This window comes from Mustela nivalis (assembly GCF_964662115.1).
Source record: "Mustela nivalis genome assembly, chromosome: 14".
Lineage (NCBI taxonomy): Eukaryota > Metazoa > Chordata > Mammalia > Carnivora > Mustelidae > Mustela > Mustela nivalis.
Genome location: NC_139033.1, coordinates 71,310,681 through 71,319,614, shown reverse-complemented (window position 1 = coordinate 71,319,614; position 8,934 = coordinate 71,310,681). Strand labels below are relative to the sequence as shown.

Sequence of the window (8,934 nt, the reverse complement as noted above, 5' to 3'; positions counted from 1 at the left end):
AAAGAGAAACAGCAATCATTGCCCTACGGCAATGGTGTAATGCATGCTAAGGTGAAAGGCTCCCTGCGCTGGCAGTAAAGTTTGTTTCCCCGTTAGTTTGTTTCCCCATTCCCGCTCTGCTTTCGGCTCTGCCTCTGGAAGATTTTTCAATCAGTTATCCTTCATGACCACATCTGAAATGGTTTTGAAGTGTATGCTCCTGCCTAGGTTCAGTTGTGGGGGCCCTGGGGATTGCTTTAGGGGTTGAAGAATTATAAGTTCTTGAAGATCAGTCTTGTGAATTCTTAATATATTTCTGGTATATTTCCTTCCACTCAGCTCCTCGGTCAAGTAACCACAACCACACATGGTGTCTGGAAGGCCTGAAGAGCCTCCTCTTTTACTCACTGGCTGGTACATGGCTCCTATCCACACTCAAAATATTATGATGGATATCACCTGAAGCCATGTGAAGCAACTGGCATAGGTAGAAAAGCAACCAAACTTTATTAATCTGGCCTGTTCCTGTTGACTGGTAAAGAGCACATGAGAAAGATTTTACTAAACATCCTTAGTGGAAATGTATTCCATTTTACTCTGCTTTCAGACCTAACTCTTGTCTGGACTCATCCCTCTCATAGGATTTAGCTAAAGACAGAAAAAGCAATCAGTATATTTACATATATATATAGATAGATAGATACAGATATAGATATAGATATATATACATTGTGACTTTTCTCAAACACTCCTCCTAGAGCTATGAGCCTAATTGGCATGAGTCCTGCCTTCCAAGATATTGCAGGAGATATTTGTCTGAAACTAATATAGCTACTACCACTTTCTTTTGGTCAGTGTTAACATAGTAGATATTTCTCTCTTTACTTGTAATCTGTCTTCATATTCAATCTTGTAGTCAGCATATTGCTGGGTCTTGTATTTATTTATTTACTTACTTATTTTTAAAAGATTTTATTTATTTATTTGACAGAGATCACAAGTAGGCAGAGAGGCAGATGGGGGTGGGGTACGGGGGAAGCAGGCTCCCTGCTGAGCAAGGAGCCCAGTGCAGGGCTCAATCCCAGAACCCTGGGTTCATGACCCAAGCCGAAGGCAGAGGCTTTAACCCACTGAGCCATCCAGGTGCCCCGGGTCTTGTTATTTTTATCTACTCTGATAGTCTCTCTCTTTTAATTAGTATATTTAGACCATTCACATTTAAAGTGATTATTGATATACTTGGATTAATATATGCCATATTTATGACTTTTTTATTCACTGTTCTTGTTCTTTGTTTTTGTGTGTGGGTTGGGTTTTTTTATTGTTTCCTTTGTTTTTTGGGTCTTCCACTCTTATTCTGCCTTCTCTGTTTTTAACTGAGCATTTTATATGATTCAGTTTTTCTCTCCTCTCTCAGTGTATCAGTTACACTTCTTTAAAACTTTTCAAGTCATTGCCTTAGAGTTTATAATATATACTTACAACTAATTTAAGTCCACTTTTGAATAACATTTTATCACTTCATGGGTAGTGCATGTACCATAGATTAGGGTATCTCTAATTCATCCTTCCCATCTCTTATGATATGGTTGTCATACAATTTACTTGTCCATAAGCTAGAATTGTACTATATATCATTGCTGTTACTATTCTGAACTGTTATCTGTTAGATCAATTAAGAATAAAAAAAATAAATTATTTTATTTTACCTTTATTTCTAAATGCTTCATTTCTCAGACTCTATGTAGATCAAATTTTCTGAACTTTATCATTTTCCTTCTCCCTAAAGAACTTCTTTTGACATTTCTTACAAGGTAGGTGTACTAGAGAAAAATTCTCTCAATTTTTGCTTGTCTGAAAAACTCTTTATTTCTCCTTCACTTTTTTTTTTTTTTAAAGATTTTATGTATATTTATTTGTCAAAGAGAAAGCACACACAAGCAGGGGCAGCAGCAGGCAGAGGTAGAAGCAGGCTTTCTGCTGAGCAGGGAGCTCAATATGGGACTCTGTCCCAGGACCCTGGGATCATGACCTGAGCCAAAGGCAGCAGCTTAGCTGACTGAGCCACCCAGGTATCCCTCTCCTTCATATTTGAAAGATAATTTTATTGGATGTAGAATTCTGTTGCTGGATTTTTCTTTTAATGTTTTAAAATATTTTACTCTCTTCTTGCTTGTATGGTTTCTGAAGAAAAGGCCAATGTAATTCTTATTCTTATTCCTTTATAGAGAAGGTGTTTTTTCCTCCCTTCTCTGGTTTCTTTCAAGATTGGCTCCTTGTCTTAGATTTTCTGAAGTTTGAATATAATATGCCTATGTGTACACTTTTTGTATTTATCCTGTGTGGTATTCTCTGAGCTTCCTGAATCTGTGGTTTTGTGTCTCACAAATTGTGGAGAATTCTCAGCTATGATTATTTTAAGTCTTTTTTTCTTTTCTTTTCTTTTCCATCAGGTATTGCAGTCCTTATATGTTACACCCTTTGTAAGTGTCCCACAGTACTTGGATATTTTGTTCCATCTTGTTCATTCTTTCTTTTCTTCTCTTTGATTTTCAGTTTGGGAAGTTACTACTCTTTTATCTTCAAGCTCACTGATTCTTTTTTCATGTGTAGTCTATTGATGAGCCCATCATTTCTGCCACAGGTTTTGATTTCTAACGTTTTCTTTTGATTCTTAGAGTTTCCATCTCTCTGCTTTTATCATCCAGCTGTCCTTATGTTGTCTACCTTCTGCATTAGACTCCTTGACATATTATTCCTAGTTATTCAAAACTCCTAGTCTGAGAACTCCAAAATCTCTGCCAAATTTAGTACCCCTATTTTTAAAAAGTAAAAAGAAAAAGAAATGGGTAAAATTTACTTTTTTTTGAGGGAGGAGGGGCAGAGGGAAAGAGAGAGATATTCTCAACCAGGCTTCACACCCAGTGTGCAGAGCCCAACTCTGGGCTTGATCTCTTGAACCTGAGATCATTACCTGAGTTGAAATCAAGAGTTGGATGCTTAACTGACTAGGCCACTCAGGCACCCCTAAAATTATCTTTAATAATGTATTATTTGAGGTACCTGAGTGGCTCAGTCAATTAAGCATCTGACTCTTGATTTTAGCTTAGGTCATGATCTCAGGATCATGGGGTCAAGCCCTCTGTGGGGCTCCATGCTCAGTGGGGAGTCTGCTGGAGATGATCTCTCTCCCTCTCCATCTGCCCCTTCCCCCATTCATGCATTATCTCTAAAATAAATAAGTCTTAATAATAATAATACTGTATTTTTATTTAACATAATATATCCAAAATGTTATCATTCAACATGTAATGAATATAAAAATCATTGGATATTTAATATTTTTTGTACTAGGTCTTTGAACTTCCATGTGTATTATTACTGTTATTTTTTTAAGATTTCATTTTTAGGCAATCTCTAAACCCAACATGAGGCTTGAACTCAAAACCCCAAGATCAAGTCTCATGCTCTGTTGACTGAGCCAGCCAGGCATCCCATACCCTCAGTGTGTATTATTAAGTTATGGCACATCTCAATTAGGAATAGTCATTTTGAGTGCTCCATGGCCACATGTGGCTGGTGGCTACTATGTTGCATAGCTTAGCTATAAGAACTCTCTATTTCTGATTCTTGCAATCTAAAGCCACAAATTCTGTGAGGAGATTGATTTTTTTAAAATTATGGTAAAAAACATATACCACAGAAATTTACTATCTTAACCATTTTAAGTATATAGGTCAGTGGTGTTAAGTATACTACCATTGTGCAAGCAGTCTCCAGACCTCTTTTTGTGTTGCAAAACTGAAACTTTGTACCCATTAAATAACAACTCTGTTTCCCTCTTCCCCCAACCTCTGGTAACCACCACTCTACTTCCTGTTTCTATGAATTTGTCTACTTCAGATACCTCATATAAGTGGAGTCATACATTATGTGTCTCAGAAGTGGGATTGCTCGATCATATGGTGTTCTATTTTTATTAATTTTTTGAGGAACCGCCATACTGTTTCTCATAACAGCTGCATTTCCACCAACAGCCACAAAGTTTCCAATTCTCCATATCTTTACCAATACTTAATTTTCTAGGTTTTTAAAAATTATTTTATTTTATTTTTTTAAAGATTTTATTCATTTATTTGATCCAGAAAGAGATCACAAGAAGTGAGGAGCAGCAGAGGGAGAGGGAGAAGCAGGCTCCCTGCTGGAGCCTGATGCGGGGCTCAATCCCAGGATCCTGAGACCATGACCTAAACTGAAGGCAGAGGCTTATCTAACTGAGTCACTCAGTTGCCCCTTGTTTTGTCTTTTAATTTTTAATAGTAGCCATCCTACTATCAGTGGGTAGAATGTGGTAAGAGGTGATATCTCCTTGTGATTTTCTATTATTATTTCTATTGTGATTCTCTATTATTATTTCTTTTTTAAGTAGTTCCATGCCTTATGTGGGGCTTGATTTCATGACACTGAGATTGTGAGTCACATGCTCTACCACATGATCTACCAACTGAGCCGGCTAGGTGTCCTTATCTTCTCTGATAATTAGTGATGTTAAGCAACTTTTCATACATTTGTTGGCCATTTGCATATCATCTTTAGAAAAATGTCTATTCTAGTCATTTGCTCTTTTTTTAAAAAGATTTTAGTTATTTATTATTTTACAGAGATTACAAGTAGTCAGAGAGGCAGGCAGGGGGGTGGTGGGAAGCAGGCTCCCTGCTGAGCAGAGAGCCCAATGCGGGGTTCGATCACAAGTTCCTGAGATCACGACCTGAGCCGAAGGCAGAGGCTTAACCACTGAGCCACCCAGGTGCCCCTGCCCATTTTTTCAATAGAGTTTTTTGTTGTTGTTGAGTTGGAGACTTTTTATTTGCAGCAAATACAATCAGATGCATATAGGGTAGTCTCAGGTAGAAGTTGGAAGTCATGTAGTTTTATGCATTGTATTTAGCAACACATAAGGTTGACATAAAGGAAAAAGGATCAAAGAAAGGATACAAACCAACAACAGCAAAAAAAAAACAACAAAGTAGAAAGCACTCTTCTGACCTAGTACAAACATGGCCTTCTATGCGGCTGAATTGCAGTTCTGTCTGCCAAAGGTCAACGAAGAGGTAATTAAACTCAATAAGGCCCAGAGATCTGTGGAATAGGGAACCAACTACAGAAGTACAATCTGGTCACCATTTGCATCAGTATTTCCCTATAGCACTTTAAATATTTAAGACATCTGGAATATATTTTGGTATTTAATCTAATTTTGTTTTTTCCCAAATGGTTATCCAGTTCTCAACATCACTGATTGAATAATTCATTCTGTCATCCATCCTAATTTGAAAAGCTACCTTCTTTTTTTAAATATGTTTAAATCTTAAATGAATCTGAGACTGTTTCTCGTTTACCTGGTCTACTCTATTATTTTATTTATTCTTGTACCACAGAATTACATTATTTTAACTATTGTAGCTTTATAATATCTGGGGAAAGTGTCTATTAATTGATTCCCACTATTCAGTCCTACTTCTTCATTATAGTAATAATTCCTCATCCTCAGTTTTAGTGGAACATGTATCTGCGGCTGGGAGCTATAGATGACAGCTTGCCTGGCAGACTGGTGTGGTGACATGACCAGGATGAAGCCCACAGTGGATGGAAATTAAGTGCAGCTTCCAGGCCATCTCCTTATAGACAAATCTACTTGTCCTGGACTCTCCTGTGGTCTAGAATATGGATGTGGAGGTTAGCCAGCTTCTACCAAGTGGAAAAGGATATAAATCCAAATAATAGCAGCATAAGGTGAAAGAAATCTTCTGGTTCCTGAATAACTGGAGTACGCTTCATCATAACACTGAACCACTTACCTCAAGACAGTTTGGGAAGATTTAAGAACACTTCTATTTTAGACACAAACAGACATTTCTGCAAAGAAGATATCCAAATGGCCAACAGACACATGATAAAGTCTTCAACATCATTCAGCATTAGGGAAATACAAATAAAAACTACAGTGAGATATCACCTCACACCCGTCAGAATGGCTAAAATTAATAAGTCAGAAAACGGCAAGGTGTTGGCGAGGATGCTTAGAAAGGGAAATCCTCCTACACTATTGGTGGGAATGCAAGCTGGTGCAGCCACTCTGGAAAACAGTATGGAGGTTCCTCAAAAACTTGAAAATAGAGCTATGGTATGACCCAGCAATTGCATCACTGGGTATTTACCTCAAAGATACAAATGTAGTGTTCCATAGGGGCATGTGTACCCCAATGTTTATAGCAGCAATATCCACAATAGCCAAACTATGGAAAGAACCTAGATGTCCATCAACAGATGAATGGATAAAGATGTGGTATGTGTACACACACACACACACACACAAATACTATGCAGCCATCAGAAAACCCTAGATTTTCCCATTTGCAACAATGTGGTTGGAATTAGAGGGTATTTTGCTAAGCGAAATAAGTCAATCAGAGAAAAACAATTATTGTATGATCTTACTGACATGAGGAATTTGGAAACAAGATGGAAGATCATAGGGGAAGGAAGGGAAAGATGAAACAAGACAAAACCAGAGAGGGAGACAAACCATAAGAGACTCTTAATCTCAGGAAACAAACTGAGGGTTGCTGGAGGGGAGGGGGTTGGGCGGGATGGGGTGGCTGGGTGATGGACATTGGGGAGGGTATGTGCTATGGTGAGTGCTGTGAATTCTGTAAGACTGATGAATCACAGACCTGTACCCCTGAAACAAATAATACATTATATGTTAATTAAAAAAAACTTCTATTGTATTTGAGCCCAATAGTGTGTGTCTCTTTGCCAAAACCTAATTAACAAATGGCTGTTAAGAGTGACTATTTTTCCTATTCCAAATGTAATGTATGTCAGCTGTAGAAAATTCAGAATTCAGTGAGCAAAAAAGAAGAAATACACAATATTTCTTCATAATTACACAATGATACAATTATTACAGAATTGAATATTTGGGGGTATGTATTTCTATTGTCTGTGGTGATTTCTATAGTGATATATAAATATACAGATAGACAATAGATATTTATAATCACATAGTTATGTAGAAATGAATGTATATTCATATAACATAAATGGATTACACTCCATATGTTGATTGTAATATATTTTTTGTACCTAACGGTGCATATGGTGAACTTTCCCATGTTATGAAATATTCCTCTGGATATAGTATAATTTATTTAACAAACCATTCATTGTTGGACATCTAGATTCTACAGATTTTTAACCATCATAAATAATGTTGAAATAAAGACTTTTGTAGAAATGTATTTGTGTTCATCCATGATGACGGGATAAATTCCAACATGTGAGATTTCTTGGTCAAGGAATATGTAAAATTCTATTATTGATTTTTTTTTTTTTTTTTTTTTTTTTTTTTGCAGGCACGGTCAAGTTGCCCTTTTGAAGGAATATGCAAGTTTTGAGTAGAAGAGTATCACCTCTCTTTAGTCTTTCTGACATTAGGTATGGTGAGTTTTTAATTAACAAAACAATCTCGCTAATTCCTGTTTTTTGCTGTTGTTTTCAGAGATTTTTTTTTTTAAAGATTTTATTTTTTTATTTGACAGAGAGAGATTACAAGTAGGCAGAGAGGCAGGCAGAGAGAGAGAGGAGGAAGCAGGCTCCCTGTGGAGCAGAGAGCCCGATGCGGGACTCGATCCCAGGACCCTGAGATCATGACCTGAGCCGAAGGCAGTGGCTTAACCCACTGAGCCACCCAGGCGCCCCTGTTTTCAGAGATATTTTAAAGGGAAGTTGGGAGAGACTTCGATGGTGTTATGTTGGTAAAAGGAAACTGGGGCCTTAAATAAGATGGGGTCTTGAGGCCTAAAGAAGACACAGAGAAAGGCCACCTCTTTATTTAATTTCATTGGTAGAGCCAAGAGACCATTATTGGAAGCAGTGTCGCAAGGAAGTGCCAAATAAGATCCCAGGGTAAACAGGATCACCAGTCCAACTGGGGCTTGAGTTGGAGATAAAGCTTGACTACAAAGCCAGGAAACTGGTGGGAGATGGTAGAGGAAAAAGTCTGAAGCATGAGGATCATGCTAGAGTGGCATGGAACATGCTAGACCAGCTGAGAATAGTTCCTGAATTAGTATGGTTGAGAGCATCAAGTTTAGACTCAGACTGTCTTGGTGCACCATGTAAGTGTCAGGGATTCTTGTTTCTTGTTACTGCAGCTGACTATAGCATCATCTGTACCCATGTCCACTCAGGGTATGAGGCTGCAGGAACATTTAAGAGATGATAATTATTTAACATCTTACTATTATATAACCAGTTCCGGGGCGCCTGGGTGGCTCAGTGGGTTAAAGCCTCTGCCTTCAGCTCAGGTCATGATCCCACGGTCCTGGGATTGAGCCTGGCATTGGGCTCTCTGCTTAGTGGGGAGCCTGCTTCCCTTCCTCTCTCTGCCTGCCTCTCTGCCTACTTGTGATTTCTGTCTGTCAAATAAATAGATAGTCTTAAAAACAAAAACAAAAAACCCTTTTATAATATGACCAGTTCAGTGCAGCATGAAACAAAAATAGGAGACAGAACTTTTGGAAGGGAGTAGATAAAATTCTCATTTTGTTTAAGTGATAAGACTGTGTTTTTAGAAAACCTAAGGGAACTGATTAAGTGCTCAGTAATGAACTGAGTGACCCTGGGCGTGTTACTTCATCTCACTGAACCTCAATTTTTTCATTTATAACTTAGAATAATAATGATAAATAACAACAGGGTTACTGTGAAGATTCAACAGGAAAGTATGTATAAATACACGGCATAGTGCCTGACATTTGGCAACTGTTCAAAACTAGTATAATTTTATCATTTTTTATTGCTATTTTTTTATTATGGCAACTATAGGACAGATTTTTAGGTCAGTAACTTTTCTGTATATCATCTGTAAATAGCTAAAATATGATGGAG

General features: G+C 37.6%; 2 long non-coding RNA genes across 3 annotated transcripts in view; one reads left to right on the top strand and one right to left on the bottom strand.

The window, feature by feature from the left end:
• Nucleotides 1-8,934, bottom strand: part of LOC309848008 — a 28,398-nt gene that overhangs the window by 18,045 nt on the left and 1,419 nt on the right. The window lies entirely within an intron of this gene.
• Nucleotides 324-8,934, top strand: part of LOC309848006 — a 55,020-nt gene continuing 46,409 nt past the window's right edge. For both annotated transcript variants that reach the window (XR_014302781.1, XR_014302782.1), the window contains exons 1-2: nt 324-466; nt 7,398-7,479. This is a non-coding gene — a long non-coding RNA (uncharacterized lncRNA). The remainder of the gene's footprint in view (nt 467-7,397; nt 7,480-8,934) is intronic.